The sequence below is a fragment of the Eleutherodactylus coqui genome, chromosome 11 (assembly GCF_035609145.1).
Source record: "Eleutherodactylus coqui strain aEleCoq1 chromosome 11, aEleCoq1.hap1, whole genome shotgun sequence".
In the NCBI taxonomy this organism is placed as follows: Eukaryota; Metazoa; Chordata; class Amphibia; order Anura; family Eleutherodactylidae; genus Eleutherodactylus; species Eleutherodactylus coqui.
The window spans coordinates 16,507,406-16,530,058 of NC_089847.1; the positions used below are offsets into that span (position 1 = coordinate 16,507,406).

Below are 22,653 nucleotides of genomic sequence, written 5' to 3' on the forward strand. Positions count from 1 at the left end.
AGATCTTCAACTTGTCAATGGACCCTTACCTGCCTCTGGTATTCCCTGCTGGAGGACGGGGCATCAATCTAACTGACAGCAGCTCATTTACTCACTTGGAGTCAAGTAAAAGACTTTCTCTCATTTCTAAGTAGGATTCCCTGGGAATATGTATTAATTATTATTAATTAGTTGTTTATATGGCACCAGCATATTCCGCAGCTCTGATTGTAATCGCTCTGTTCCATTTTTTTAGGATGATGATTAAAAGTTTTGTCCAGTTTTAAACTATTGATGACCTGAAGTTCGCTGTTCGGGATTCCTGCTGATCAGCTGTTCTTGAGGTCGATGTGCTCATTCACTGAGCTGATTTGTGCAGGATGTGGAACAGCTCTGTTCCTACTGCAGTGGTCAGTCTTGGTATTGCAGGCAGTGAATGCAAACTTTGCCTGCAATACTAGCCTGGCCACTACAGTAGGTACGGAGCTGTCTGCTTCCAGTAGAAATCGACTCAGTGCAGGAACGCAAACAGCTGATCGGTGGGGATCCCAGAAAGCAGAGCCCCATCAATCTACTATTGATGGTCTATACTAAGAATAGGCTAGCGATAGTTTACAACTGGACAACCTCGTTAAATTGCCTGAAGACTCAGCTGTTTTTTCAAATTGTAAGCCACTGAGCCCAGATGGTGATCCTGCATAATAATGCCCATCCTGTGCCACCTGGTTCATGAGCAGACCTAAGGCTGCCTGCACATGGCCGGATTTGCATTGTGGAATCCGGAGTGGGCGTCCACATCCGTATTCCGCAGCACACCGGCCATAGCATGCCACGTAAAACTGTTTTTTTCTGCCCTCAAGTGGAAATCAATTGTGATTTTCTGCTCGCAGGGGGAAAAAATTTTAAAAAATAACAGCATAGTCTATTTTAAGGCGGATTCTGTGCGGGGTGGCTTCCATTGAAGTCAATGGAAGCCATCCGACCCGTGGCCCTTCCACAATCATCATTGCATAAGGGTCGCAGGATCTGCGTCATCACCTAGCGATGGCGCATTATCTGTACTGCGCATGTGTGACGCTGCATCTACTGTGCAGAAAAGAAGAATGCGGACAGGTACGCAGGAGTCACCGGCCGGGCACCGCGTCGAATTCCGCTCGGGATCTGATACGGTGGTGTGCAGGCAGCCAAATTTCGAAACAGATCTGCAGCAAACGCCACCTCTTGAACCGAAAGGGTGAAATCTTCAGATCTACATCAAAATCCGTACCAAAGGTCAGTTCACACGGTGGATTGTGGCAGGAAGTCCGTGCCAGAATCTGCGCCAAATTCTGCTCCCAATATATGCCCCATTCATTTGAACGGGACGCCACACTGCTGTCTTCACAACGCAGAGGTTTCCATTGCGGGAATTTAAACCCAAATGGTGCGCAGTTGAGAATTTGCGCCAAATCCGCTAAGTGTGAACGCACCACCGTACACGGGGAAATCCAATATGGATTTAGAGGCGGAATCTGCGTGGAAATTCCATGTCGGATTCACAAATATACCCGAAGGGCTCCTGGCGATCGCGATATTGCTGAATCATGGGAGATTTAAAAAAAAGATAGGGCATGTCGCGATTTTTTTTTTCTCGCAACATCGCAAGAGTGAAGGAAACCGCTGAAAATCATGGGTTTCATAATTCTGTATTCTCACTCATTCTCGCATTGCTCCAAAAAAACGTGATTTTCTCACCCGTGCGAAGGAGCCCTAAAGGAGGTGTTGCACGAACAGATTTTAATTGCGGAATCCGCGTTTGTTGTCTGCGCAGAGAGTCGACGGCAAAACGCGGGCAACGAAAGGCATGAACTTTGGATTTTTCTTTTACACTCCCAGATACAAATTGCGTATCCCGTGAGCGGAAGAAAAATGGCAGCATCCGCCCCGCAGCCCTTAACATTGCGTCTAGTCTGCGGGTACGCGTCATCGCTTAGTGATGGCATTGTAAATACAAACAATTAAAGAAAAACCGTAATGCGCACGTCCGCCGCCGAGCCGCCACGGTCATTCGCAATACAGATAAATTAGGTACGCAGGGTGACCGGACGGGCTCACAGCAGGAATCCTCTGCCGGGCTTCGCGCATGCGGAATCCATCGCATTTGTGTGAGCCCGGCCAATACGCTGCCTTCACACATCTGAGAAAATTGCGCAAGATTTGAATGGGGGCACGTATATCAGCGGTTTTTTCCCCCTAAAAAAATCGCAGCATGTCTGATCTTCAGGCGTTCCCTCCGAACACCCTGCCTATTGTATTCCCTGGGGCCGGGAAAAGCATTACACGGTGTGTGGGGTGCCTGCGATGCAATGTGAGGTGCCCGCGATGCGATGCCAGGTGCCCGCGATGCAATACCAGGTGCCCGTGATGCGATGCCAGGTGCCCGTAATGCCAGGTGCCCACGATGCAATGTGAGGTGCCCGCGATGCAATACCAGGTGCCCGCGATGCGATGCCAGGTGCCCACGATGCAATGTGAGGTGCTCGCGATGCGATGCCAGGTGCCCGCGATGCAATACCAGGTGCCCGTGATGCGATGCCAGGTGCCCGTAATGCCAGGTGCCCACAATGCAATGTGAGGTGCTCGCAATGCGATGCCAGGTGTCCGCGATGCAATGTGAGGTGCTCGCGATGCGATGCCAGGTGCCCGCAATGCAATGTGAGGTGCCAGATGCCCACGATGCAATCCCAAGTACCCGCGATGCGATACCAGGTGCCCATAATGCGATGCCAGGGGCCCGTGATGAGATGCCAGGTGCCCGCGATGCAATGCCGGATGCCCACGATGCAACGCCAGATGCCCACGATGCAATGCCAGGTGCCCGCGATGCGATGCCAGGTGCCCACGATGCAATGTGGGGTGCCTGCGATGCAATGTGAGGTGCCCACGATGCGATGCCAGGTGCCCGCGATGCAATACCAGGTGCCCGCGATGCGATGCCAGGTGCCCACGATGCAATGTGAGGTGCTCGCGATGCGATGCCAGGTGCCCGCGATGCAATGTGAGGTGCTCGCGATGCCAGATGCCCATGATGCAATCCCAAGTACCCGCGATGCGATACCAGGTGCCCATAATGCGATGCCAGGTGCCCGCGATGCAACGCCGGATGCCCACGATGCAATGCCAGGTGCCCACGATGCAATGCCAGGTGCCCGCAATGCGAAGCCAGGTGCCCACGATGCAATGCCAGGTGCCCGCGATGCAATGGCAGGTGCCCGCGTTACGATGCCAGGTGTCCGTGATGCAATGTGAGGTGCTCGCGATGCCAGATGCCCACCATACAATGCCAGGTGCCCATGATGCAATGCCAGGTGCCCGCAATGCAATGGCAGGTGCCCGCGTTACGATGCCAGGTGTCCGTGATGCAATGTGAGGTGCTCGCGATGCCAGATGCCCACCATACAATGCCAGGTGCCCGCGATGCGATGCAAGGTTTCCCATTGAAAACAAGGAGGAAACCTTGCCAATCCTCCGCTGCTTCCCTGAAGTGAAAAACGCCTCGTATCCGCGGGGAAATCGAACATTCCAGAGCGCCATGTTTTACGGACCGATATATCGCGCTCGCCCGTGGGAAATGGGCCTAAGAAAGCGGATGCGGGTATGTGAGCCCCATTTCCGTATGGCAATCGTCGCGTCTGTAGGTGACCGAGCCGTAAAAGTAAAACTAACTCTGATATCACGCAAGTCTGAGGTAAACGTTGGTCAGAGCGGCGCCATTATACGGCGGCCTCCGCTTATATATGTATTTATTCGCTCTTCGCACCCGGACATCACTATTTCCTATTAACCCTGTGTTATCTCTCATGTAATATCCCTCCACGCCGTGATGTAACTGTATATCCCCGGCAGTGAGCGGCTACAGCCGGACAACAGCCTTGATGACATTAGTGTGAGATGTGGGCAGATGATTCAGAGCCCGAATCCCCTCAGAGCGCCCTGCATTCCGGCCCGCAGTTCACACAGTCGTAGCTAGAGGGCGCTGTAGGGTAAGCCAGAGCTGTTGGCAGGGGCGCGCCCGTGTGAGTGCCGGTACAGAGGCTCGTCCCCGCCGCAGCTCAGCATCCTCGTGTAGCCGGTAGGACCAGGGCAGTTGTGTCCTGCGGAGCGGAGCCCTCAGGAGCTGCACTCACGGACATCCCCGGAGCTGCACTCACGGAGCCGGACGGCTGCTACTTGTCCCAACTTCATCCTTTCCCGGCCGGCGGAGAGCGCTGCACCTCGTCACCTGCTGAGGGGAGTAGGATGCTACAGCGCCCCGTGTAGCACCGAGGACCGGGCACCGTACCCCTTGCTGGACGTCACCAGTCCTACCCTCTCCTGCTGGCATCCTCGGAGGGTGAGCGGGCACTATTACCGCCGGACTACCCTGCCAACCTTGCACCAGGTGGGTTCATGCATCTCGTAGTGGGCAGTGCCCAAAGTCCGGAGTGCGCGCTGCACCCACCTGTCTGTGACCCAGGAAGTTTGTGCCAGTAACTGGTGGGCAGAGGGTAGTCGGTGACTGGCAGGAGTCGCGTCCTCCGCGGGGCAGGATGGCAGCAGCTTCCAATGGAGGCTCTGCTGGGAAAAGTTGCTAATGGGAAGCGGCTGATGGCTGTCTGTCTGATGCCTGGCATCTGTAGAGGAGGGCATGGGCTGGCACATGGGGCCGCGGGCACAGGAGGGAGAACTTGGTCCTCACATCTCTGCACTTTCCTGCTACTTTGTGTCATCCGCTTGTTACAAAGTATCAGTTTAGTAACTTCTTGCTCCCAGGGGTGATTGTAAATTTCTCCTATATAAACCGCTTTCACGTTTGTGCTGGAACCTCTGCGGAAGTGGCGCAGAATACGAAAGGACAAACCGCGTTCGTCCCCTTAGATGTCGGACTGCTGAGCGGAGACCCAGCAGACCCCATTATAATAAATCCGGGACGTGCGGGGGTTGTTTTTTTGTTGTTTTTGCAGATTAATTTGAATTAAAAATAGCAAGTATGAATATTTACTATTTAAAATAATGGGGCAAATTTACGGAATTCTTGCAGAAGCGGGTATTTGTGCAAACATTCGAGACTTTTTATTTTGCCTTCTGCGCTGCCCCATCACTTTAAGGCTGGGATCCCACGGGACAGAAATCTCGCGGAATGTCTGCAACGGGATTGCATGGAAATTCCGTGCCAATTCCGCCCCGAGTGAGCCCAGCCTAAAGAAGAAAAAAAATGGCGTAAATTTACGGCAGGTCGGACCGGGAATACATTTCTGAAAAGGATCACGGACGGGGCGGGATGCACTCCGTATATGAAGAGGCGTGCGCTTCGCCATTTATTCAGCGAGCTGTGCAATGGTGGAAGCTATACAGAGCTCGGGCATCGGAAGTGCCAGCTTGGTAAATTTCCCACAATATCACATTTTCTCTCTGTTTGATTTAGGACCGATTTTTTAATTTTTTTTACTGTAAATCGAACAGAAAAACTGTTTTTGTGACTATACCCTACGAATAGGATCAGACGGTAGAATTCACTGCGCAATTTTCCATGCGAGTTCAGCGTCAGAAAATTACATCAAAATCTACTGCTTTCTGCTGGCACAGTTGTTGGCGTGGCTCTGCCCCGTCAGTGGGCAAAATCAATATGTCTCATTCCAATGCGGAAACAAGCGTTTCCACGTCCAGAAGGGACAGGTCACTTCTTGATTCGGATTCTTCGTCCACTAACAGCAAAATCCGCGTGCAGATCGGTGGTTTTCAGAGGTGGGATTTGCCATGGAAAATTGCGTGGCGATTCGTGCGCCGAACGCACTTTTTAGAATTTGTATCAACTAATTATTTGTTTAGATGGGAGTTTATTTTTCAAACTAATCTCTAGAAATCCCGAGAATATACCCCGTCTATGGAGAATATATCGTTCGTGACCGCTAGTAACTTTGGCGCAGGCTTACAAAAGCTAAAATGTGTCCAATCAGCAAAGGGTTTTGCAGTTTCGGGGGGGGGGGGGACTTCAGGATTTCATTTTCTTTCAGTGACTGATGACTTTGTGTCCCACTGGGATAATAGAGGAGGACTTTGCCATTTGAGGTGTGCAGGGGTCCCATCTTCCAGACCCCCCTCCGATTAGGCTTATTTTCTCTAGAGTTGGACAATTTAGTTAAGAACTAAAATGTAACGTTTTTTTTTTCTTAACATTTTGTTGATTTTTTTTATTTCAATTTTCCTGTTTATTTACTAAACGAGCTAAAAGAAGCCGAAGCTCCGGTTATGTTGCTGGGTCTATCTTTCTATAAATACCCTCCTCAGAAGCAGCCGCTCAGCATTATCTACGAAAGGGAGTTAGAACTTAGGGAGATAAGTTCAGGACTCTTCTCCACCGGCAGTTTGATGCACAGTAAAGCAAGTCTCCTTGTCCTCCGCTTCATACTAGCCCTGAACTTATCTCCATAAGGTCGTGACCTGTGTTAGGGCTCAGTTTAGAGTTTTTGTGTCTCTGCTGAGTTTTTGTAAAACTGAAATGAACTGATAAGTCCGCCCCCCCCCCCCCCCACTACCTATTGATTTCAAAGGGTTTTTTGTTTTTTTTAAACTGAAGCAAACTGAACCTCCTCAGTTTGGGGTTTTTTATGCCTTTGAAATCAATGGGGAAAAAAAACTCATCAGCTTAAAGGGGTTGTCTCGCGGCAGCAAGTGGGTCTGTACACTTCTGTATGGCCATATTAATGCACTTTGTAATATACATCGTGCATTAAATATGAGCCATACAGAAGTTATTCACTTACCTTCCCTGCGCTGGCGTCCCCGTCTCCATGGCTCCGTCTAACTTCAGCATCTAATCGCCCGATTAGACACGCTTGCGCAGAAGGGTCTTCTGCCTTCGGGTCTGTCCGGCAGCAGTGGCGTTCTGGCTCCGCCCCTTCTACGCGTCATCACGTAGCTCCGCCCCCTCACGTGTGCCGATTCCAGCCAATCAGGAGGCGATCTTACCGAGCTCCCGCACCCTCTCTGCTCTCTCTCTCCGTCCCTTGCCACTATTTGCAATGGGAGGGCGGGATGGGGGCGGGAGCTCACTTCTACCCACCTCCTCTTATTGCAAATAGCGGAGAGGAGGCAGGAGCTCAGTTCCACCCGCCCCCTCCCATTGCAAACAGCGGAGAGTGGGCGGGAGCTCAGTGCACTGCTGCCTGTAGGACATTCAGGTACCGATTTGTGTTGAGATTCCCTGGAATGAACACAGGTCCAATAAGGCGATCTCACTGAGCTCCCACCCCCTCACCCCTATTTGCAATGGGAGGGCGGGACGGGGGCAGGAGCTCAGTTCCACCCGCCCCCTCCCATTGCAAACAGCGGAGAGGGGGCGGGAGCTCAGTGCACTGCTCCCGGCCTGGCCCGATATACGGACGTGTAAATGAGCCCTTAGAGGGACACGGAAGACGGATTCCTGTTTCTCTACAATTGGGTTTTGCTCTCTTTCTTACATGGGCCACAACACAAAACTGAAACCCAATGTTCGGGCGCCCGCAGGGGCCCGTCACCACACCATCATGTAGTGCATCCATGCCTTCTTATTCAAGTGCGTACTCTTATTTCAACACGGGATATCAGGATTGATATATAGCGCTGATCTGGTTGTTTGATTACCACACCCTGTATATTACGAAGACACAAGTTATCCGCCACGGCCCGTTCCCATGACTACGACTGACCCTTGTGCCTCGCATTACGGCTATTGTGGAGTATTTATAGGTGTGTGTAATATAGCGTTTATGACCCTAATTATACAAATAAAACTAATTTCCGTGTCGTCAAGGAATAAACTGTTTTAGGACATTGCCTGGAAATGTCATTTTGCTGGCCTGGCTGAAACCTATAATGTGTCCAGTAAGTCGTAAAACGTTCCAGAGCGATCGATGGATTAGTGGCCAAACCCCAGCGTGTTCTCTCTGTATCCTCCTACACTTTATGCCTCACTAATAGCCAAATTGGTTTGCACCCAGCTTTCCGAGGAACACACACAGAGCTAAATAGAATCCGTCGCAGCCTGAGAGCCGAGGACAACTTGGGCTTTATTTACCGGCAGGTATATACTTCTCCCAGCGGCTGCCGCTGTTACCCCGGGGTTGGCTCCCCAACTCTTTAGCAATGGTAACGGCTAACTTCATTCATCATAATATTTACAAGTTCCTGTTATCCTTATGATAGAATATGCAGTTTGGGGGACTTCATGACTTCTATGCATTTCAGTGACCATCCGTGTCCTACTGTAATAAGAGAGCAGGACTTTGCTGTTTGACGCGTGTAGCAGTGCTAATTGCCCGGTGGCACCTGTGCTTGCAGATGCCACTCGGCAATTTCGGGAAAAGGCTGCCACTAGCGCTCGTGTAATAGGGTCCTTACTAGCACTAATTGCCAGGCGGCACCTGCCCTTCTAAGTCCTGCCTGGTAATCGTTGGGAAAACGTGATCGCTAGCGCTGGTCTAATAGCCCCCTTAGGGCTTATTCACACGGGCGTATTTTTTTCTTGAGCCCAAATCAGGAGTGGAATCTGAAAAGAGAAAGAATAATGGGAAGTTTTGTATTTCTTCCATATTTTGGACCCACTCCTGGTTTTGGTTCACGAAAAGGAGGAAAAATACGCCCATGTGAATAAGCCCTCAGGCCGCCTTCACGCTGGCAGTAAATGCTGCGGAATTTCCGCTGGCGGAATTGCAGTGGAAATTTCGTAGCGTTTACAGTATAAGGGCTTATTTAGACGACCGTATATCGGCTCGGTTTTCACGCCGAGCCGATATACGGTGTCCTTGTCTGCAGGGGGGGGGGGGGTGGAAGAGCCAGGAGCAGGAACTGAGCTCCCGCCCCTTCCCGCCCCATGCCACTATTTGCAATGGGTGGGGGCGGAGCTAAGTGCCGTGACTTAGCTCCGCCCCATCTCGCCCCCTCCTATTGCAAATAGTGGCAAGGGGCTGAGGGGGCCCGGGAGCTCAGTTCCTGCTCCTGGCTCTTCCTCCCCCCCCCCCCCCCCCCCGTGAAAACCGAGCCGATATACGGCCGCCTAAATAAGTCCTAAAACAATAAGATTTTGCGAGTCTTTTACGTGTCGTGAAATCTTTCTGCAACAAATTTTAAAAAACGCCGTCAATTACGTTTCCGCAGCATATCTATATTTGTTGTAAAAAAAAATTCCGCGTATTTTCACTGAATTTTGACCATAGAGAACAATGACTAACATCTAAAAAGCGCCCCATAAGGCTTAATAGAATGGCGAACGCAATATCGCCGTGGCAACATTGCATATGTGCTCATGCCACGTCTGAGCGCCAGCTATGCTTTTTCCTGGAAAATAATCCCACATCACCGCCGTTTTGCGATTTTCGCGCACAATAGGCGTTTCTAACGATAAAAAAGCTTTGCGTTGCACGAACATCACAAATTCGTGCGTTGCGAATCGAAACTGCGCCCATCTGTAGAAACGCAACGTAAATCCCGCAGCAGATTTTCTGCATCCTTTGCGAAGGGACCCTTATTTACAGGAATAGTCGTTTTCTATCCACCCCCACCCCTCGGCAGGCGCGGCCGCTGCATAGATCTGTGCCTTCTGCAATGACTAAAGTTCAATGAAATCAATGACACAAAATTGTTTTTTTAATTAAAAATGGTGCATTCGAGGGGGTTTCCATCCTACCTCTGCTCCTTCTTATGGGTTGACTCGGTTTAATTAAAGAGAAGTACACCGCCACTTTATAAGCCCCGTAGACTTCTGGATAAAGTTTATAAAGCCGGGTGCCCCCCCGAGGTAGAAGCCATAAACTTTCCTTCCACTCCAAGGACCTCATATAACTCTGCCGCTTGTTTGTTTGTTTACTCTACCTGGATCTATAGGGAGTTGTGCTTTTAATCCCATAGCCGGGAGCTGTGTTCTCTGCGAAACCAATGAGTTCTCTCGCTGTGACCAAGGTCCTATATTTTTTTCCATCTCTTTGCTGTAATACACCATGAAATATGAGAGATTTTTTTTATTGGCTCATGATAGTGCAGATTACAAGTCACGGGCAGCGGTGTCAGGTGTGCATTCCCTGCATCAAATGATAGACTTTTAATGAAAGGCTCGCTGACACCTGCTACCTGGGAGCCGGCAGGCAGGAGACTGACAGACTGCCGATCTGATGATGAATGAAGGGATGGAGTGGCAGCTCTTCTGCCTAGGTCTAAGGAGTTGTTCACACATGGCTGATCTGCAGCAGATTTCACTTCTTCAATTTGAATTCAGTTGAAAGGATGAAATCTTGCAAAACCACACCAAAATCCAAAGCAAATCGGTGATATGTCAACATAGGGGGTTTACAGATTAATCATTGCATAGGTTAACCCCCTAGTGACTGCCAATTTTTCTTCTTACTGACCTGACTACTGGGCTTAAAACCTGCACATCTTTTTAAGGAGGTGGCTTGTCTGACTACTGACAGCCAGACTCCTGCTCTAACCACCGGTAGTTGAGAAACCTCAGATCCTGTTAGCTTAATCACTTACATGCCACAATCAATAGCAAATGTAGCATGTAAGCAGATTATGGGATCCCATAGCGTCTGGCAGCCTGACAAAGGCCTCCATGGTACTGGTGTATCTTGATGCCACCAGAAGTGGTGGGTGTACATCAGTGTTAGGCTGTAAAAATTAATGGAAGAATTATTTTTTCTGTTCAACTTCCCAAAAACGTAATAAAATGCAATCGAAGAGTCACCTGTGCCTCGAAATGACACCAATAGAGACCATAACCAGGACGTCACAGAACTTCATTGTCAGATAAATGAAAATACTGCGGCTCTTGGAATGCGGCGATGCGGATTCCATTGTTTTTCTTTAAAAGCGTGTTTTCATTGTGCAAAAGTAGGGAAAAATGTTACAATATAAACTTGGTATCACATAATCGCGCTGATGCAGATAAGGAAATCGTTATGTCGTTTTTAGGCTGGATTCACACGGGCGTATGGGTTTTTATGTTTGTGCGCCCGTTCAGACGGCACAGGCCTGGCGCATATACGCCGAGGCCGCAATGCTGTTGGGGGTGGGGAGACAGTTTAGGTCTGCTAAGCTGTCTCCCCCTTACGGGCTCACCTCCTCTCTCCTCCCCTACAGCTGTTTGCAATGGGAGGGGGTGGAGCTAAGTCCTGCCCCTTGTCCACAGTCAGCAGTGGGAGGAGGCGGAGCAGGGAGGAGCCCCCATTCTGCCCCTCCCATTGCAAGCATTCAGAGGGAAGGAGAGAGGAGAAGGAAGTGGCAGGGAGTTTAGCAATCATGCTGTTAAAGTCCCTCCCACCTCCCTTCTCCGGCACTGTCGCTAGGCGATGACATGGTTCCCGCGACCTTTCTGCAATCTCCATTGTGGAAGGGCCGCAGCTCAGACAGCTTCCATTGGCTTTAACCCTTTGCAATCCAATTTTGGATTCAGGGTTTCCTAGGGGGCTTTCTCTTTCTGCCATTATACAATGGCGCCATCTGCTGGCTAAAGCCAGTACTGCGGTATGGGACATGCTGGAGAGGCCCCCTGACAACAGAGCAACCAGTAATATAGAGTAAGAATACCCTGCCGGACGTCTTTTGACATCGCTCTGTACAGCCTTCAATCAGAATGTCTTCAGTCGTCAGACAGTGGACAGGAAAGGGTTAATGGAAGCCGTCCATTCGAAACCCGCACAGAAATAGAACGTGCTGCGATTATTTATTTATTTTCTCCCTCCATGAGCGGAAAATCGCAATTGATTTTCACTTGTGTGCAGGAAAAAGCGCTCTTCCCTAGCACGGTGGGGACGGTATTTACTGCGGAACCCGGTGGCGGACGCCCACCCCGGAACATAGAAAATTGCGTCCCTTCTAGGAAAAATCGCATTTACATACAAGTACAAGGAATTTTTTTTCCGCTTTCTCAGGAAATAATAGGTGATTCTTGAACAGAATTGGCTAAAAATAGGAGATGTTGGGACCTGTATCACAGCATATGGGCGTTTGCAGTGGGAGGGGGAGGGGTGGAGCTAAGCTTTGCTCTGTCCTGCCCACTCAATTGCTGGATATGGACAAGGGGAGGGGTGGGAGCATAGCTCCACCCCCATCCCACCCACTCTCATTGCAAACCGCTCGGACAGGGAGGGGCAGGAGAAAGGCAAGGAGGCAGAGAGTCGGCGGGTGGGGGAGAGCTTTTTTTTGTTTCCTTCAATCGGATAAGCGGTCCAAGTATAATAAAAACAGCATGTCCTTTTTTACTGAACTCTTCTGAATAAAACAGGAAGTCAACAGGGGCTCTAAAAAACGGATTGCATCACAAGATACAAATGGGATCCATTTTTAACGCATGTAACATTGGGGGCCATAAAAAAAAATGCGCAGAGCCGGTACATTAATGCGTTTTTTTAATGTGCACAAAAAACGAGGCAAAACGCGCGTGAAATTATCAGATTTTTAGTCCTGTAAAGAACCAACCACTGGTGTGTATGCAGCCCCTCCGCGGGTTTACAGGGGGGGGGGGTCAGTTGTGGTTTCTCGGGGTTGTAAGGTGCGCAGAAATGACATCTGTAAAGAAGACGTGGTTTTCAATGGGTTAAGTTACACGAGGAAGATTTTCGCACGCATCAATAGTGCGAGATCAAAAAAAATAAAAAATCGCAGCATGTCCTGTTTTTGAGTCATTCTTTTTACAGAATCCTCCATTTTTTATGGAAGGACAAAAAAAAGCCCCCCGCAGTCGCCTGTAGATGTAGGGTCATGTCAGGATGATACAAGCTTTCTGTCTTCTACTATATTGATACAATGTGATTTTTCAGGAACGTTCATGCGATGCGGTTTTCTCGCAATAGCTGGTTTACAAACGCAATGCTGGTCCGACGTTCTCGGCCCGATGTCCTACTCGCCCATGTGAATGCCCCCTAAAGAATACATTGAGGGTCCGCACCCTGAGCCAGATTTATCAAAAGTGGAAGGCGATCCCCACAGCCAGCAGCCACATGCCGCCTCTCGTTTTTCCGTGGCCCTTTGGAAAATGAAAGGCGCCGCCTGATTAGCTGCCATGGGCAACTGTTCGTGTGTTCATCATCTCCCCCCGATGTGCGAGTAACCCTGCGGGTGCCGGAGCCCCCTGTCTGCGGGCAGCTTAACGTATGCAGGTGTTAAGTCGACAATTTGTTCTTCGGTGATAGAGGCTGAGGAGGATTACTTGAATCTCCAGCTAATTCTTGGAGGGACTTGCTTGAGTCTTGAATATAGCAGAAGAAAGGGGTGGGGGTGGGGGGGGGGGTGAAAGACGGAGAAACAAATCCCTGGGGAATTAAGCGTTTCACCAGGCAGACAATTAAAATCCATATCTGGGCACCTGATGCTGCAGCGTCTGATCCGTCTCCTCCTTGTTAGTTGTTTCCTCCTCATTGTAGAGAGTGCCGGCGCGAGCGATCACATGGCCGCCTTAATTATTTATAGGTGGACATCAATCAAGGAGTGCGGATAATTTATTTATACATCCCCAAGACAGGCGGACCGGGTACAGAGGATGCGCTCCTTGATCCTGGCTACAAAGCCAAAACTAACAGCAGGCGGGAAGTAAACTGTTCACATTTTGGGTTTTTTCGCTCTTGTTTACTGGGGATTATTTTCATATTCATCCACACAAGTGCATTTCGGCCCCGTATTCCCCTTCACCATTTTTTCTTCTTGTGTGTGTGCCATTACGCAGGATTTGATTCCAGCAGAGGATGATGGGAAGCCTGCCTTAAGGTTATTGGATCCTTGCAAAATTCAAGGTCTCATTCATACGAGTGTTTCAAGGCCGTATTGAGGTCTGTACTTGGGAGAGGCTGTTACACAAGCACTAGTGCCAGCCGCTAGAACTCACAATTTCCCGACAATTGCCGGGCTGCACCTGTGCTTTCAGGTGCAGCTCGGCAATTGTCACAAAAACATAAGCACTAGGTGTAGCTGCTAGCACTTGTGTAATGGCACCCCTAAAGAGGTTTTCCGGCACTAAACTATTGATGACCTATCTCGAGGATACGTAATCAGTAATTGATCGGCGTGGTTCTATACCCTCTGTGAGCTAAACAAGGCAACAGTATGCCTTTCTCCTGCCCTGGGCTTCAGACTGTTGAGTGTTACCTACAATGATACATTGTAACTACGGTAGAACTGTACAGTTTTTCATACAGCCTCTGGAAGTTACCGACCCGAGGGTCTGTAACGGTGTATGTCATGCTATGCCTGTAACATTTGTAAACCGTTATGTAGAGAAACGTTGTATCTGGGATTGAGGAGGAAGATAACTTGTGGTTGTGATGGGAGAGCAAGGCACCGGACCATGGCGTTACGTGCTAGCGACAATGATAGGAGTAACGCTCTGTATAATGGGCAGATGCTTGCACCTATGGGGCTGTAGGCCGCAATGATTGGTAAGGAATGATGACGGGTGGTATGATGATTAGTGAGAGTCGAAGTGCCTTGCTACCCCAATAAGTCGCCTATGTTCTAAGTGTGATTTGCTGCTTAAACTCCTAACGTTAAAGTACAAGAACCTTCCCACTTGGCAGTTTTTAAGTAAAGTTTGCTTGTTTTCTAAGAAAAAGTTGTCGGCGAAAAGCTAAAGGTTTTCTTCCAATATGTTACCGATTGCCAAATTAGCAAAGTATCAAGCCGGCTTGGAGGAAATCAATGCGACACGGCAACAGGCTGCGTGCAAGACCTCCAGTCTTATATACCATTTCAAAGAAATGAAGGCGTTATCAAGACAGCGTACGTGTATTCTCAACAATCTGGAATTTCCCATATATTGTTAGAAATTACAGTATGGCCGCCTGCAGACGGCCGGGTCGGATCTGGCTGCGAGAATTCTCGCAGCCAGACCCGACCCAAGCACCTGCAGAGAGCAGCGTGGAACTGACCCGCTCCTGCAGCTCCGGCTGCCGGGCAGACGGCGCATGCGCAGAGCGAAGCCGGCGGCCGGTGAGCGATGTCTCCGTGTGGGGCTCGCAGAATTAGAGCATGCGGGGGTTTGTTTTCTGTGCGGGATTTCGCGGCCGTCTGCATAGGATTGCGTGCTGTAATGCAATCCTATGCAGGCGTGTACGGGCGGAAATTCAGCGGGGAATCCCGCCACGGAATTTCCGCCCGTCTGCAGGCGGCCTATCTGAGGCAAAACTGCTTATGATTGAGTTTCTCCGAGGCCAAAGTCCAGTAAACAAGATACCAGCTGATTGATCATAGTACAAGGTTAGTACTTTTATCTTTATGCTGAGATCATCATGTAAGTGTTAGTCAAAATCATGTTAGTATTGTCCATTAACTGTGATTATGAAAAGACAAGACGGAGGGACTTCAGCTCTCACAATCCCTCACCAAGTCATCATCATGCCATCACGAAACCAGCGACCGGGCATGTACTACCCGCCCTTTACAAATGAGATTGATGCTCATCTACCTGAACTGTTTCACAGGCTGATTCAGACACAATGGAGGTGATTGTTCATAGGATCACCCCCCCCCCTCCTCCTCCTCATCCTCCTCCTCCCTGAAGTTTCTTCATTGTTGGTGACACATCCCCTTACAAAAATATTCACTCCTGATATAAATTGTATATCACCAAGTTCTTTATTCATTTGGCCACTAGGGGAGCTGTTCCTTCACTTTCTTCACCTGTTGGGAAACATACAAAATAACTGATAGTGAGAGATTCATTTAGATGAATAGGAATATTCTTTACACTCATTAGATAAGCACATTTAGTAGATGACGTCTGAGTGTGGAGAAGAGGAACATGTCAGCTCATTCCACACCGCCTGATAACAAGCTCCCGTCTGCCTCTGAATGGCAGATTTCTAATGTACTAACTTAATATTAAGTTCTATGTACAGAATAACATCTGGACAGGACTTTAGGTTGGCATTACTATTCTGCAGGCAGCTCCTACATGGCGAGCTCTGGGAATTAGTAATTCTCAGCAGTACTGCATGTTATTATTGACTCACCACCGCTTGTAAAGGGAGGATTTCCAATAATAGCAAAAAGAAACGTTGTATCGGAGATCCACACTGTGACCAGTCCTGCACCCTTCAGTTTGATGTGGTCAGGACAGGTTTTTACATTGTGGATACATTATTTCCGATTTCCTTAGAGCAAGCAGAGATCTGGGGTTAAATCCAACTTGTATTCAGATACAGCGTGTAGAAGAGACGGAGTTCATAATGTAACTGTATGATCGTGAGATTACCATAGTGCGATTAGTAACGCCAATTATTTGCCGCAGTTCTGCTCTGTACCCATGGACGGATCTCGTACGTTTTCAAGTAAAACTTAACCCTTTGCAATCCAATTTTTAGAGTCAGGGTTTTCTAGGGGGCTCTCTCTTTCTGCCATTTTACAATGGCGCCATCTGCTTGCTAGAGCCAGTACTGCGGTATGGGACATGCTGGAGAGGCCAGTAATATACAGTAAGAATACCCTGCTGGATGTCTTCCAAGATCGGAGCTGTACAGCCTTCAATCAGAACGTCTTTAGACGTCAGACAGTGGATTGGAAAGGGTTAAATAAAAGGAGAGAATAATAAAAGTCTCCGATTCAATCATCTCCTCAATGTGCATGATACCATATAGCTCCTTCACCCAGTGCATTCTGGGAGAGGCAGACCGCCAGAACCTCAGGATCACCAAACGCATAGCCGTTACAATATGTTAAAGAAAGCCTTCCTGATCGAAACCATCATCATCAACAACTTGTTCTGCATCGTCTTCCCATCCAGCCTATTGCAGGAGGCTGAACAAGCAGAGGGAACGGAAGCGACGCGTATCAGAGAGCTGAGCGCCTTCGTGATGCCAGAGCTCAGCCGGTGTATTTCTATCACTTGTTATCTACATCAGCACATATATCAATTGGGCATGGAACAATCTATACAAAAGTATGCGATTGGAAGCCTGCTTCTACTTTTTTTTCTTTTTTACGTGCGCATTAAACGTTTTGCCATCTGTTACCGTGTATTTGTTTTCACTTTTATGTAGAAAACCTGCTTTTCACTGTGAAGTCTTACTTTTAAATATAGTTTTATTTTTGAAATATTTTTGTGTATAAAAAAGAAAGAAGATTGGGTTCTTTCACACGAGCGGATGCGTATTTATGTTTTCTCGCCAGCGCCATAAAACCGCATGAATGGACATTTCTTCCGGCAGGGTAATTAGCGTTTTCTCGGCCGTTCCCATGACCGTTGAGGATGGTTTTTAGGGAAAAAATACGTTGCACCCCGTAAAACCCTCGCTCGGCTTTATTGCTCTGAAGGACTTCTAATGCCTACATAGAGGCACCTGTAAGCTTCGCGCAGCCTCCCCCTCCCATAGGAGGCTATGGGACCCGCCAGCGTATATTGGCCAAAACATAGTTCCAGAACTATCTTTTTGCCCTATGTATATACGTCGGCGCGTAGGTACATCACGCACAGGTGCTTTTTTTTTTCCGTGGCGGCAGGAAGGCAGCAAGGCGCAATATGCTACACTTTTCTATCCCACAATAGCAATGTACACAGATCTGAGGAGGGTCCGACATAGTCTAGAGCATCCACTGTTGAGCTGTTTGACCAATTCTAGTTTTTGGGTGCATCAAACAATCATTTTTAAAAACACTTTTTTTTTTCAAAAAAATATTTTTTCCAAAATTTCCCCTACGCCCATGACCGCAGCAGTAAGAGACCGCCTCCCATCCGGACAGGGACCTCCCAGATTTCTTCAATGGCAGGCACACCCTTCACCTCCTCAGTCCCCATTTCCTGTCCTTAAGACGGGTTGGAGGAGGTAGCTGCTGCTTAAGGGCGCCTTCACACTGGCGAGAAAATTATGCGAAGCGAGAGTGAGTAAAAACGCTGAATTAGGAAACCTATGATTTTCAGTGGTTTCGTTCACATTTGCGATGTTTTCACATGTTACGAGAAAAAAAATGGCGGCATGTCCTCTTTTTCTGCAGCGTGCTTTTTTTTGTGTTTGTTTGTTTTCATCCCTTGCGATTTTCACGCGATGCATTTTAAACATTGCATGCCGAGCAAAGGTAGAATCCCACCCCCTTGGACATGGCAGGACCGGATTCAAACAAGTCAGCCAGCTGACACCATACCCAGATCCCATCATATGTTGGGATGTGAACCACATGCTGACTTACGTGATTGTCTATACTGAAGTTGTGGGCTATAAGCTGTGTAGTGTACACCCTATGCACTGGGTAAGTTGTGCAATATGTAACTTACATGTTCTCTTAACCCCTTCCAATCCACTGTCTGACCTCTGAAGACATTATGATTTAAGGCTGTACAGCTCCGATGTTGAAAGACGTCCGTCGGGGTTCTTTTACTGTATATTGCCAGCCTCTCTGCTGTTGGAGCCTATCCAACGTGTCACCTCATGCAGTACTGGCTTTAGCCAGCAGATAGCGCCATTGTATAACAGCAGAAAAAGAGTAAGGCCCCTAGGAAAACCAGGATACAAATTGGATTGGAAAGGGTTAATTCATGTTAAAAAAAATCTAATAAAACATTTGTTGATAAAGACACGATTTTACTGCGATTTTCTCTCTGCGAAATCGCGATCGCTAGTCTGAAGGAGCCGTAATAGTGTTCCATAGTCTAGTTGGCTCTAATGGAGACACCAGTACGATGGGGGCAAGTTGGATCCTGGGGTCTAAAAAGCATTTATATATTCTGTAATTTGGAACACCTATCTGGTTATGGTCAGTTTTCAGCATCAGAAGAGCATGACCATACTTCATGGGCTACAAGACAGTTTGGGGGGTTTGCTGGTACTTTATTGGTGGATTCTCCAATCCAATGAGTTATCCATCAGTGGAATATTATTTCAGGCCATCAACCCTCCAGGGTTATTAATCCAGTTTAATCTCTGTGCTGTGATGGGCATAAAGAGATACCAGCAGACTACTTACCGGTAGTCAGTTTTCCACGAGCGCATATCAGCATCACTCATTCACCAACCACCACTGCGGTACTGGGGGTAAAAATAAAGGAATAGATTCATTAATAAAGCTTAACCCTTTCCAATCCACTGTCTGACCTCTGAAGACATTATGATTTAAGGCTGTACTCCTCCGATGTTGGAAGACATCCGTCGGGGTTCTCTTACTGTATATTGCCAGACTCTCTGCTGTCGGAGCCTATCCAACGTGTCACCTAATGCAGTACTGGCTTTAGCCAGCAGATAGCGCCGTTGTATAACGGCAGTAAAAGAGTAAGCCCCCTAGGAAAACCAGGATACAAATTGGATTGGAAAGGGTTAAGCATAAATGTAAATAAAAAGTAATAGGCCTCAGTTAGTCCATGGATCTTGCTTCAGAGCTGAGGAGATGTATAGATCTGGGAGGTGCCTGTCTGGATGGCACGCGGTCTGTCACTTGTTGCTGCCATAGGCTGATGGAAAACTTGATTTCTGGTGAGTAATGTGTGTTTTGTTTTTTCAATATTGTGGAGGGATTGTACAGTAAGATATCAGTATCTGCAGATAATACAAAACTATGTATAGGAAGTAACACGAGCGAGGACAGTATACAGTTGCAAATGGATCTGGAACAGCTGGAGTCTTGGGTAGAAAAGTGGAAAATGAGATTTAACACTTGTAAATGACAGGTTCTGCACATGGGCAGAGGAAACACATCACCATTACACACCAAATGGGAAACCACCGGGGAGACATGGACATGGAAAAAGACTTAATTAACTGTAAATTTAAGTGGTGCCACTAGTGTCAGGCAGCTGCTGCTAAGGCAAATAGGATCACGAGTTGCATTGTTCTTCCCCTTTATAAGTCACTGGTCAGACCACATATGAAATATTGTGGATAGTTGTGAGCACTGGTACTCAAGGACGACCTAGCAGAGCTTAAGCGGGTACAAAGATGGGCAACTTCATAAATGCAATGGGTGGCCTATAGAGATGAGCGAATATACTCGTTTCGAGTAATTACTCGATTGAGCACCGCGATTTTCAAGTGCTTCCGTACTCGGGTGAAAAGATCCGGGGGGGGGCGCGGGGGGAGGCGTGGCGGAGCGGGGGGTAGCAGCGGGGAACAGGGGGGAGCCCTCTCTCCCTCTCCTCCCCACTCCCCGCTGCAACCCCCCACTCACCCACGGCGCCCCCCGAATCTTTTCACCCGAGTACGGAAAATCGCGGCGCTCGGGCGAAAAAGGGGCGAGGTCGAGTATGCTCGCTCATCTCTAGTGGCCTATAATATCCAGAGAGGTTATCAAAATTGGGTTGGTTTAGTTAAAAAAAAAAGACAGCTAAGGGGCGACCTAATAACTATATATGAATGTATCAGGGGACGATACAGAGATCTCTCTGATCATCTACTTATACCCAGGACGATGACTGTAACAAGGGGGTGCCCTCTACATCTAGAGGAAAGAAGGTTTCTATAATGGGGTTTCTTTGCTGTAAAAGCAGTAAGACTATGGAACTCTCTGCCTGAGGACGTGGTGGGGGTGAGCCCGCTAAAAGAGTACAAGAGGGGCCTGGACACCTTTCCTGAGTGTTACAATATTACACAAGAGTGACTACTTCAGAAGCTTCAGTGATTCGGGATTATTCTGATTGCCAGATTGGCATTGGAAAGGGTTTTTTGGTGAAGATTGGCTTCTACCTTATTGTTTTTTTTTGCCTTCCTCCTGGATCACCATTGGGCGGTAATTAGGCTGAACTGGATGGACAGAGGGCTTTTTTTTCATCCTTAAACTATATGTATATGCGTGATGGATGGCTAAAATATAATGTTAAGGTCTCCTCTTCCTCTTCTTGGCGCTCTGCGGTCCGGGTCACGTGGCATGCCACGGAGATCACAGTCAAATATTGGTATTTTTCCTTTAAAACCAAATCTCAATGACGTGACCTGAAATATATGGTACAGTAGGCAGGACTATAGCAAGCCATCTGTTTCCTAATCTGAAGTGAATGGAGTTGGTGATCATTGGTCCTCAGAGGGTTGTTTACATCAGGTTTGAAGTCAGCCAGTGGAAAGCCATAGGAAATAATGATTTATCCTGACCGCTACCCCAAATGAAGCATGGTTAATGCAACCTTTTCCCTTTAATGCGTGATGCCTTGTAGCAGCGAGTAGATAGATGTATGTCCTACAGGCAGGCAGACCCCATTTCTAGGAAAATTGTAAATTTTGTGTCTTTTGGTTGGATACTCTGGAGATCACTGATTAAATGCAGCACTTGGCGCAGCGAGTGGACAGCTGGCTCTTGTCCAGCAACTAGTAGAGAAACACTAAACTGCTAATAGAACATATTAGGGATGTTTTTCATTGTATCACGGGGTCCCATTTGTGGTGCTGCTGTCATGTGGGGAGTTCATGCAGGATTGTTGTATTGGGATTCAATCAGTCTGTCTTCATTCCCCTCCTCACATCCTGATGCTAGCTGTGTTTCATGTAGCCCAGTCCTTGGGTCAGGAAGGGTATAGTTCTCCTTTGGAAGAGCACCTACTGAGGAGAGTTATAAGGCCATGTATGCCCCTCTGGGAAATTTATGCAAATGGGAATATGGAACACTGACTCTACAGCGTCTCCCATTGGAAAGCAGTATTCCTGCAAGTCAGCGTCAAACTGTAAGAGGTTGTCCAAGGTTAGAAAAACATGGCTGCTTTCTTCCAAACATGACGCCACCATTGTCCGTGAGCTGTCTGGTATTGTAGTTTAGCTCCTATTCACTTCAATGTAGCTGAGCTGCAATACCACATACAAACCTATGGGCAAGGGTGGCACTGTGTCTGGAAGAAGGCAGCCATGTTTTTCTAATTTTGAACAAGCCTTGTAACAATGACTGGAAATATGAACCAAAACCAAAATCTTCTCCAAAAGGACACGCTAACCGTGTACAGATAGACTGTTGGGTTTTTTTTTCCCCTCAGTGTGCAGTAGGTTGCTGGTTTGGCGGGGTGAGAAGCCTATGACCTGGGTGAAGAAGGCTGTGAATTCTCCTTAGTTAGGAAACCTATAAGGCCATGCATACTCCTTTGGGAAATTTATGCAAATAGTGAGCTGGAACAATGACTCTACAGCGCCACCTATTGGAAGGCAGCATTCCTGCAAGTCAACATGAGACCTTATAAAAAGCCTTGTAACGATGACAGGGAATATAAGCCAAAGTCGTCTTCAGAAGAAAAACATAAACCATGCACAGACGCTGTCTCAGGGTTTTTGCCCCTCATCAGTGTGAAGTCAGTGCTTAGCTTGGCTAGGTGAGGGGCCAATCTTCCTAATATAATCACATGAGTGCACAGGTTACAGGAAATTACCGGTAACACACCTATCCTCTGAAATTTGTGCTGCTGAGGGGTCCTTGCTACTTGTACTATGTAACACTCAAACTATGATCTCCTACTTCTATCCATTCCCCTTATGACATCTTGACCCGTCTGTCCCATGTAGCTCTGTCCTCATTGGCATCACATAAGTGGATAAGTTACTTTCCCTTTAATGATTTGTACTCTCTGAAATACTCTCTGCTGAAGGACTCTGTCCTTTCCATCTTTGACCTCCCACTCCATTTCTCTTCCAATATAAGGTAGTAATTATACTTTGTCTAGTGTTGACTGAACTTTGGAAAAGTTTGGTTTTGCTGGTTCGCAGGGACCAATCAGAGGCAGCTCTCAGCTATTGAATG

The 22,653-nt window shown here is 48.0% G+C and overlaps 1 protein-coding gene across 1 annotated transcript in view; it reads left to right on the top strand.

The window, feature by feature from the left end:
• The first annotated feature begins 4,082 nt into the window (after window positions 1–4,082).
• Window positions 4,083–22,653, top strand: part of CHST8 (carbohydrate sulfotransferase 8) — a 366,198-nt gene continuing 347,627 nt past the window's right edge. Inside the window, exon 1 of the mRNA XM_066584102.1 lies at window positions 4,083–4,399. The gene's annotated coding sequence lies outside the window, so the exon portion shown is untranslated. The remainder of the gene's footprint in view (window positions 4,400–22,653) is intronic.